This window comes from Varanus komodoensis, unplaced genomic scaffold (genome assembly GCF_004798865.1).
Source record: "Varanus komodoensis strain SLA01 unplaced genomic scaffold, ASM479886v1 scaffold31, whole genome shotgun sequence".
Taxonomy (NCBI): domain Eukaryota; kingdom Metazoa; phylum Chordata; class Lepidosauria; order Squamata; family Varanidae; genus Varanus; species Varanus komodoensis.
In genome coordinates this window covers 7,131,585-7,143,072 of record NW_025335780.1, presented here as the reverse complement: position 1 = coordinate 7,143,072, position 11,488 = coordinate 7,131,585, and positions in this window count along the sequence as shown.

Sequence of the window (11,488 nt, the reverse complement as noted above, 5' to 3'; positions counted from 1 at the left end):
TTTTTATAGTCTCCCCCCCCCCCCCGCCTACGTGTGTGTTTAGTAGCTCTCTCCTGTCTGCATCACTCAGAAGCAGTTATGAACCACGCTGCATGTCAAAATCCGTACATTTCTGGCCCTGTGCTGCATTCCCCAGAAGTTTCTGATAAAATGTGCTTATTTGAAAAGCTCACAAAGAAAAATGCATCCACACAAACACACACTTTAGTCAGGGAATGCATGCCTGTAAAAATGCACAGAACTGGTCTATAGTGATGGAACATGGAAGATTAAGTACAGGACAGTTCAGCTCCCGCACTGTCTCTCTCTCTCTTAACTCTAACCTACCCATCTTGGCTTTCTGTCTTGCCCACATCCCACCCAGGGAACTGTGTGTCTAATAGGGCGGGCTGAAAATGAAATAAATAATCTGTTTGTTTATTTAGAATTATAATTACAAATAATTTTATTTGCAATAGGGCATGCATGCAAAAAATCCCATTGAGTGACCCTCCCCCTCAAAAATGGAGAAATAAAACTGAGAAAGCTTATAGAGCAAACGTTGCTATTGTCATGGGCATCGCTATTCAGAATTCTGTCCTCAGTCGGAGCAACAGAAGCCTTAGATGTGTGTAGAAAGATACGTTTGGTTACCCACATCTGCAGATGATCAGGAAAACCTGTATGCCTCTTACATTGCTCTTTCCATGTTTCTGCCTCTAAGTAAACAGTACTCTAAATTATCTGAGCTTCTGATTGTTCAAACATGTTGACATAGCCCAGTAGTTCCAGATCAAAGTAATTCCTAGGACTGCATGTAGCTGATGAGGAAGCTTTGATACAGGAGATACAGATGGCCTCAGACTCTCTTTCCATCCTTCTGGGTCTCAGACAGGGCAGCAGAACCCACGCAATGCATCTGTGACGAAATGCGAAAGCACAACGAAGATGCACCCAGGTTTCCTCCTTTGATGATAACCTGACACTGGGCATGCCTGAGTCTTTGGTGCCTCTGTCTGCTGCTATTTTCTTGTCACTGGTAATGAATTCCATAGATGTTTTCCAGCATCATGTTTTCCTTTATGTTTTTCAAATAGGCATGTTTTGAAAGCCACCGTTTCCCTTTTCTGAGGGATACATCGCAAGTCCGGAACAGCAAAGGGGAGACTGGGGACAAGCAGCAGCAACATGGGTGGTGTGATCCAGTGCTGAGAATGGAGGAGATATCCACATAGATATCCGCCACAAGCACTCTCCTGTGTATGAAGCCCAGTAACAAATCCAGGGAGGTACATGGTGCGATTGGCTTCCAAATCACCCCCGAAGAAGCCACAGCTTGCTGTAGGGTTCTAGGGTTTTGGAAGCCACCTCTTCTTCCTTGCATCTTGCCAGGTTTGGGCAGCATGGCCACCATGCGCCATGAAGGTCATGAGGCAAATCTCACAGCATGGGACTGGGATTGTGGGGCAGGGAAAAGATGCCAGTATTGGGAGAATTGGGGGAATGGTGTAGAGCGGGAGGTATGATTTCTGGAAGAGCTAGAGATGCAAGGCAATATTGTGAAATCACAGGTTCCTCTTCTCTTCTCTTCTCTTCTCTTCTCTTCTCTTCTCTTCTCTTCTCTTCTCTTCTGGCACTTTGATGATGCTACTATAACTTTGATGCTGCTACTAAATGGCTTGGGACCTGGATACCTAAAGGAACGCCTTCCTCCATATTTGCCCTCCCGCCCCCTGAGATCGGCAGCAGAGGCCCTCCTCCGGGAACCCTCCGTGAGAGACATTAGGAGGCAAAGTACCCGGAGGAGGGCTTTCTCTGCGGTGGCGCCCCATCTATGGAATGCGCTCGCCAGAGAGGTCTGACTGGCGCCATCGTTGTTTGTTTTTCAGCACCAGGCTAAGACCTTTTTATTTAAACAACATTTTAACAATTTTTAATATCATCTATAGGTTTTTAATTTGCAGCCAGGGTGACTCTGAATTTTATTTTCACTATTTGTATTCTGTTTATTTATTGTATGTAAGCCGTCCTGAGGCTCATGCGATGGGACGGCATACAAAAATTCTAAATAAATAAATAAATAAACCAGATTGTGCCTAAGGTAGTTAGCTCCCTTTTTGGAAAGTTCCACTATGCATAGACTAAATCCTCATATCCGGGATTGCTGATTACCCAACAATCAGACAATCTGAGAGGACCCCAGACTCACAAGACAATCAAGAGCCTAGAGACGAGACTGTGAGCAAAGCGTGAGCTTTATTCTTATGCACTGAAGAAAGCAGAGACAAGGGGTGTGTGTCTCATTAACTGCCCCCCAAAACAAGCATTATGTACCTCTGTAAGCAATCAGGTCACCTAATGCACATTCAATACATTGCTCCTCTGTCAAGGTCAAAAACTCCTTTCTTCTCCAAGGTTTGAACGTCTCCTGTGTCCATCCCTTATCATTCTGTTCTTCACGCCAGCCTGGCCTAGTCTACTCCTTATGATTAACAAAGCATATTGCAACTTTGAAAGCGACACTAACCAGTTTTTGCTGTTTTTTTAATGTTAGTTCAAGGCCACAAGATGTTGATTGCACAAAGAGCATTGCATTATTGTGTCCTTTCTCTGCAACAGGAAGCTCAACATGGCCTATGGTGGCCGTTTGGACAAGGAAATATCGAGACAGTGGCAAGTTTCAGCAACAGGGAGAAAGGTTAGGGTGAGAACATCCAGAGCTTAAGAAAAACCATGCTGGATCAGACCAGAGGTCCATCTCGTCCAGCACTCTGCAGGACCCTCAAGCAGGATGGGTGCAAGACCTCCTTCTGCCCAAGCTCCTTAGCAACTGCCATGTGCAGGCAGGCCACCATTCGTGAGGGAAGCTCCATATAGTCCACAAGGCTAGTAGCCACTGAGAACCTCCTTCCTCCTGAACCTGTCTGATCCATTTTTAAAGCTATCCAGATCGGTGTCCATTGCCACTTCCCAAGGCAGCAAATTGCAGAGATTAACTATACACTGTGTGAAGCGTTACTTCCTCTTCGCTGTCCGAAACCTCCCCACAATCTGCTTCATAGAGGACCCTGCATTTGAGTGTTATGGGAGAGGGAGAAAAACAGCTCCCTTTCCACATACTCCACCCAGGCATCCTTCTGTATGACTCTGACAAGTTTACTTGCCTTTTTTCCAAGCTGTCCCAGCTGTCATAGCTGCTCCTCAAAGGCTGCTGCTGCTGCAGACCGTGATCGTTTTTGTTGCCCCTCTCTGCACTCTGTTAGAAACCTTCTGGCTAACACACTGATTTTGCACTGCAGGGAGTTTTGTTAAGATGGCCTGGCATTGCTGCAGCTGGGGCCTGGGCGCCTCTCTGCCTGCTTCTCAGCCCAAAGACACCTCCCACCCTGGCCTGGCCCTGTGATGCCCAGGAGCTCTGCACTTTTCTTCAGAATTCCACTCTCTTGGCAGGGAACCAAGCATCGCTTGTGCATGCAAAGATGTGTGTCCTGAGGACTTGTGATCTTGAGCGTGGGACAATTTAGTGCAGTATCACGAACGCCTTGTGCATTTTAGTAAATCAAGAGCTGTGAAAGCTTCCTCTTCGTCGTTCTTCAAGCATAGTTTCCCTACATGCTGAAGTGAAAGCTTCTGTATAAACTACTGGTATAAAAGTGTGTGGAAACCCCTTCAAAACTGTTGTTAAAGGTAAAGGTAAAGGTTTCCCCTTGACATTAAGTCCAGTCATGCCTGACTCTAGGGGGCGGTGCTCATCTCTGTTTCCTAGCCGAGGGAGCCAGCGTTTGTCCCAGACAGTCTCCGTGGTCATGTGGCCGGCTTGACTGAACACCAAAGTGCACGGAATGCTGTTACCTGCCCACCGAAGGGGTACCTTTTCATCTACTTGCATTTGCGTGCTTTCAAACTGCAAGGTTGGCAGGAGCTGGGACGGAGCAATGGGAACTCACCCCGTTGTGCAGATTCGAACCGGCGACCTTTCGATCAACCAGCCCAGCAGCACAGCGGTTTAAACCACTGCCCTGGTCTTACTGAAATTTGTCCGGCTCCCTTCAGATTTCTTCGGATGTTTCACCTGAGAAGGAACAAGGTTTCTTTTCAACTTGGCTTCAGGTTACAGATACCTGGCATTCCTTTGACTGTCTTCTCTAGGAGTGGCTCAGAGGATGGCTGCAAGGAAGGGCCCTCTCAGTGGTAACCCCAGCAGTGGAATGCTTTCCCCATTGAGGTCACCCACTGCTATTGTTTAGCATCATGTAAAGACTTTTCTTATTCTCAGGCATTTGATAGCATATGATGGAGCTTTTAATATGAGTTGTTTTCTTGGGCACCCGTGTTTCATTGTAACTGTTTTCAGCTATTTTGAATGTCTTGTCATGTTTGTATGTTAAAATAGTCTGTGCTGTCTTTATTGTGTCATATTTTGAGTTGTAAACTTCATAAAGTGCTTTGGCTGTTGGATGGTACAGAAAGGAATTAAATGAAGTTAGTAGAAATGGATGCGGAAGCACCTCTTTCTCCATATTTCACTAGCTTTATCAACACGGTTGTACTTCAGCTTAGATCTTTCCACCCGGAGAGATCCTCAAACTCTGGGCAAAATGACAGTGACACCGTTCATGCACAGTTTGGCTAGTTGTATCTTGGCTGTCTTCCTACAGAATGGTGAAAGTGACTAGTTTGCTGCCCTTCCAGACCCCTGCGATTGTTTTGATCTTTTTAAGTGAATAATTTCACATATTTGGATGATGATGATGATGATGAAATGCATGATGCCCTGCATCCTGTTGAACTAATAACTACTTCTTAAATGTATCAGGTTAGTGTGCAGTACTCAGACAACACAAATGAGAATAATTTCCTAGAGGCAATAAAAGATCATAAAGGATAAGCAATGTTCTGTCATTATCAATGACTTCTACAGTGCACAATAAGCCCAAATCAAAGTGATTCCTGTTGTAGCAGGCATTCATATCTTCTTTGAAACCACATGTTCTTTCTCGGGTAACTACGGATAGCTGAATTCTTTTAAGATCCATTGATGTTCAGTGATAGTGTTAAGTACCACAGTTCAGTGGTTTGTGCCCTGAAGGTCATAGATTCTGTCCCTAGTATCCCAAGGTAGAATTGGAAAAATTCCTGCCAATCAATATTGACAACCCTATGCTAGTTGGACTGATGATTTGACTCAGTACGGGGCATTTTCCAATGTTCCTCACATTCAAAAAACATAAAAGAGCTTGAATCTGCCTGCAGACTGTTGAAGACCTCAAATATTTATTTATTTATTTATTTATTTCAAAAATTTGTAGGCCGTCCATTACTGTTGTCTCTGGACGGCTTACAATAATATTTCAATCCTAAATAAAGTAAGTTAACTGTTCCACACTGAGCATAAAACTAATCCATTAAAAAACTTAAATAAATCTGACACAATTAAAATCACTCTAAGTGAAAATATTGGTCAATTATAAAGGTCTTGGCCTGGCGCCGAAAAGCATATAATGACGGCGCCAGGCAGACCTCTCTGGGGAGCACATTCCACAGATGGGGTGCCACCGCAGAGAAGGCTCTCCTCCAAGTACTTTGCCTCCTGACCTCTTTTAAAGAGGGTTCCAGGAGGAGGGCCTCTGCTGCCGATCTTAGGGGGGGGGAGGGGGGAAGGCATATAGGGGAAAAAGGCATTCCAAATATGTGATCCATAACTATTGCAATACAGAAAGCAAATTATATTGAGGTTTATTTCTCCAAGAAAAACATCCATTTTATAAATTACTGTGGCTACATCCAAAGAAATTCATAGCAAATTCTGCATGCCCAAGCATCATCCCTCATATTGCATGGAAAGAGGCTATGAAGAGGCATCATCCCTCATACTGCATGGTGGTCTGATATTTGAAGAAAATAAGTCAAATGGTCCATGAAGCATGTGCTTTGAACTGAAGGCATCAGTAGATACATATGGGAGAAGACATTCCTGTAGGTCCTGATGTCTCAGATAATGACCCGGAGCTGAAAGCCTATGTCAGGCATGCCATTGTTATGAAATGCTCTTCACAGTAAGTCTTACCTGGTGCCTAAATTGCTGTACTTTTAGCATCAGGCAGGATGGGCTTCCAGGTGAGGGTTCCTAGCATTAACAATCAAAAGGTGTTGAGCAGCTACGGCTTTTCTCCCTCAATGGATTTTTTTTCCTTTTGAGAAATAAGATGGGAGAAGCAGTGGGAAGACATGGGAGTGTAACAAAAGGAAAATGTAGTGGAATAATTGGACAATAAGAGCCTTCTCTGGAAGCATCCTAAGACTTTTGTGTTTAATTCTCTCAGCCTTTTGAGATCTCTTGTTGTGATCTTAAATTACATGCCTTGCAGATATTGTGGTATTTTCATGTTTGCAAGGATTTTTGGTACCTTTTTTTGTACCTTGTGGTGTTGGTGTTGACTTTAGCTCCTATCATCTGCTGGTTTTTAGCTCCTGAGGTTGACATATTATTCTTTGGCTTGGTTCACTCTACGTGAGAGCCCATACCCAATATGGCTTGAGTGTGTCTTGTCATTGAACCTCTTCTTGCTGTTGAACCAAAAGTTGTTGTGCTGTATGAACCCAATCATATTAACAAACTATGGTTTGTCAATCACGAACAAGCCACAGCTCACAAACCAATAACTAACCATGGGTTCTCTTTATGGGTTGTTTCTTAACAATTTACAGCTGAGTTCACACAGCAACCCATCATTCAACAACAGCCCAGTCATGTCCTGTGACCTAGCTTGTGTTGATACTTGTGTTTTTGACCTGAATCTTTCAATTTTTGCACACACACACACACGATTTTCATTTCATCCTTATGCTATTTTAACTAATTTCGTAATGTGCATGGCGCACAGAAAATGTGTTTTGATGCCAAATAAAACTAAATAATATCCTTCCCCACTATCGCAAACCATATTTGTGCTCTGTTGTATTATAAGAAAGAATCTTACCACAGCACTCTTTCTTTCTTTTCTTTTTCCACCAAGGCGTATTATTGGCAAAGAAATTCCCAAAGTACCAGGGCAGAAAACCAGAAACAAATTATTTTAAGAGTAATACCCAATCCTGGGTTCTCTCATGTTTCATGTATTTACTAGCTTAACATGGAATGCAATGCTGAAATCTCTTTCAAGGTTATTTGGGATGGAGGGGAGATGGAAACCGTCTTGTTAATCTGCCACCTGAAATTGACTCTAATCTATAATGATTTTGCTGTATGGTGGCATGTACGTGCCATGACATTTCAGAGAGATAAAGGATGGTGTCTCTAGACCAAACAAACTGAGGTCCTGCTATCAGATCAGACTCCGAGGCCCCTTGAGGTCCAACTGATATCTAATGGATTCTGTGCAGATAGACAGTAGAAGCAGAGCTGGTGTTATCTCTGTATCAGAGATTAAATGAGCGCTTATACAGCTGATTGGCTTGGCAAAACCCGGCACCTTTCCCATTCTTTAAGTCATCAGAGAAGGGCTGAAAAAAGGAATTAGTAACACAATCTCTCACTAGTAGGTATTTAAATTGATTTCCTGTCAACGCAAAGGTTTCTCCAAGTTCAGCAAAAGAGAGCAAGATCTTTGGTAACATACACGTTGTTCAGGTCTTTCTATGAAATCCCCAAAGAAGTCCCAGGAGCAAAATTTTGTCAGAGCTGGCTCCTGCCATGATGGAGAGGTATAAAGTTCTGGGGGTGAGATATGCCTGAGTGCGGTGAGGTAAAGGAGAAACAAAGGCCAGTCAGGGAAGGTAGGAACCAAGGAACATGGGTCTGTGAAAAGGAACCTCCTGGGGCTACCAAGACTAAGACAAAAATTCCACAAGAACTGGAGCGGTAAAAAGGACATCAACTTAGAGTACGGCCTTCTCTGTGGTGGCACCCAGATTGTGGAATGCACTCCTCAGAGAGGTTCACCTGGCGCCGAGCCTATATTTTTTTCGGCGCCAGGTTAAAATCTTTTTATTTAAACTTTATTTTAAAAATTAGTAATTTTAATAACAGTCGCTTTGATTTATTTTATTGGTTATATATTATTTTATTGTACTGTTTTATTGTTTTTATTTGCTGTAAGCTGTCTTGAGACGATTGTCATAAAGGACAACATACAAATGTTGTAAATAAAAAAATAAGAGGGGCCACAGCATGGTAGATCCAGAGGAGAACCAAGATGGAGGCAGAAGTGGTCAGAAGCAGGGCTCTTTCATCCCATGGGCTGAATTCCACCCTGGAGAAGCTTTTGGGGTCACACTGGGAGGTGTGAAGAATCTCTTTTGGGGCTCAGAATCCTTTGGCTTCCCTGGACTCAGCTTCCTGCGCATTCACATGGGCACCCACCAGAAATCAAACCCACATGGATTCTGTACAAATAGTGTGCCCTTCTGTGCATGTGACTCACAGCCTTGGTTTGTGTGGCACAGGACTTGAAAAAAGGTTGCCAAATGTGCAGCTGGAGGTCCATGAGTGTTTGCAGGAGTCCTCTGAGCTTAGCTCGCTTTCTTACACACCCAAGCAAGAGAGGAAGTCCACAAACTCAAGGACAAATTCTGAGGAGCTTTGCCGCAACACTGGGGCTGCATTCCAGTGATGGTATAAGCAAGAGAAAAAGGCCGACATCCCAACATATTATAGTTTATAGGTGTTGTTCTCAATAGCTGCACCTTAAGAAAGTGATTTCAGTCTTTCAAAATGGAGAAAAAGTACACAAAACTGGAAACCACCAAAGAATTGGTGGCTGGAGAAGCAAGACCGGGCCAGGGGGATGTGGGAATTCTTGGAGGGTCAAGTTGGGCCTCCACCACTGAGATCTGGGACTCAAAAGTGCCTGATCAGAGATACAAGTGTACTGGAGAACCAGGGCATGGGTTAGGGCTGCCAGGTGAGGCACCATATCATCCAACAGATGATCTGGAAAGCTGGGGAAAATGAGCTGGCCCAAGGCTCCATAAACAAAAGGGTGACCCAGAAGTACTTATTCCTAGGCTATTCCAGAAGGAATCATTGGGGTTCCTGCAATGAAACCCCTGCTCTGAATTGTGATAAGCAGAAGAGCAAGATGACAAGTTAGTGACAGGAGCATTTGAAGAATTTCCTTCACAGCTTTCCCTTCCCACAAATAAGAACGTCCCTTCCAGGGACTAAATTTCCCTACAGACTTAAGGTGATATTGTCAAGACATGTGTTACAATAATGATAATTCATCAAGTGCCTAAAAAAATCGAGGTGCTGTGAAAGAGATAAAAATAGTAGTCCATTTTCAAGCTTTCAATCTAACATGACAAATCTAAGAAAGAAAAGCTGGATGAGAATTAGCTTGGGAAACTCTGGTAAGTGAAGACTAATTCAGATAAATGGGCTTTGAGAAGTCACTTGCTTTTTTAAAGGGGAAAGGACTTGATAGATCTGTTACCTTCTCAAAATCTCAAACAGCCGTGTAAGGTGGCCAGGTGCATACTCACAAGGGACCAGCTATGAAGTGATATGTCATGCTATTCATGAGAGAGAAAGATAAGATAAAAGAAAGGATGCCCAATGCTTTGTGACTGCAGAATAGCCCCACTTAGAAGAATACATTTTGTTAGGTAAATTGAAGCAAGAATAGCTTATTTTAAAATTGGGAAACTGGGTTGTAATATTATTTCCTTTAAAAAATGGGCAACCCTTCCACCTTCATGATTTCTGACAACCTTTTCTTAACCTACATGAGAATTCATTACCGCAGATTTTTACCATCACTGGCAAGCCCAAATTTACACTGCAGATTAATCTTCAGTCCGTTTGCAAACTCTTGCATCTGAGTTCACTGTGCTGCATCTTGCCATAATGGTAGAAATGGCCCCATGCACATCTGCCCCCTGTGAAGTATTTACAACTGTGAGCAAATGCACTTGTCCCAAAACATAAACAACAATAAACAGTGCACTTCTTAAATATATAATCTAATTATGGTTTACAGAATGGCCAATTGCATTTCCTGTCCTAAATTTATTTGCAGATAATATGTAAATAGTGCCGGCAACAACTTCTGCCTGCTGTCCTCAGACAGGGACTAGTTCACACATTTAGGTAAGACAATAAAGACTGGATGAGCACTGCAATAATATATATTTTCTCTAGTTTTAATTATTATATGTTACTTATGCATTCATGTTGACTTTGTAATCCACTTGGAGGGCTCCACTGAAGGGTGGTGTGCACACATTTTAAATCAACAGATCAATCAGTTGCAATATGGACTAGAAAGACACATCTACATTTACAAATGCTATGCACATAAAACCTCTTTCCAGAGATGGCTCCCCCAGGAAGTCCGTGGGTTGTCGGGTGGAGGGCAATCAAGGAAATATTTCTAATGGTCTGAAACTGTTGGCTGAATTGTGGTGCTGGAGGAGACTCCTGCGAGCCTCTTGGACCGCAAGGCGATCAAACCGGTCAGTCCTAGAGGAGATCAACCCTGACTGCTCTTTAGAAGGCCAGATAGTGAAGATAAAACTCAAATACTTTGGCCACCTAATGAGAAGGAAGGACTCCCTGGAGAAGAGCCTAATGCTGGGAACAATAGATGGCAAAAGAAGAAAGGGATGGCAGAGGATGAGGTGGCTGGATGGAGTCACTGAAGCAGTCGTTGTGAGCTTAAGTGGACTCCAGGAGATGGTGGAGGACAGGAGGGCCTGGAGGAATGTTGTCCATGGGGTCGCGATGGGTTGGACACGACTTCGTGACTAACAACAACATTGTGGATTTCTCTGACATTTGTGCTTTAGCACTAATTTAATTCTAGTGATAAGTTCTCTAAAACTCCATTGAGTATATGGATTCCTATATACCAGTAATGGTGGAGGACAGGAAGACCTGGAGGAATGTTGTCCATGGGGTTGCGATGGGTCAGATGTGACTTCACAACTAGCAACCAGCCTGTGGTACTTCTGGATGGTGAGGTCCCAACACCCCCAATCTGAAGGCATTTTGCAAGTTTTCCATATCCTTGAAAGAGGCAATCCTGGGCATGCTGAGGCAGAATAAAGTTGTGCAAATCCCAGCAGGCCTTGCCCTTAATGGATCTTGTGCAGTAAGGAAAAATTAAAGCAAGAGGGGGTGAGAGTCCATGGGGTGGCTCTGGACAGAAGATGCTCTATGATATTCTGTCTGAGAGCCTCACCTAGAAGCACCCTATTCTATGGGGGGCCACCCAGCAGGTTGTGCTTCACAATGCAGATTTTGCATTTATCACATAAAGTCCATGATGTTCAGAATCTTACTTCCGAAATGCCCAATGAAGCTTTGGCACTGCATTTATTACATTTTTCTTCTTGTGAACTGACTCTCCTTTCCTTGAAAATGAAATGAGGGAATCATCTCATTTCATCTCTGTCCTGAATACCAAGAATGTTTCCCATCCATCACAGGTTTCGTTTTCTCAAATGGAACTTTCCGAAGACCAAATTAGCAAGGTTTGTTTATTTAAATATGTGTTCTCTAACTGAC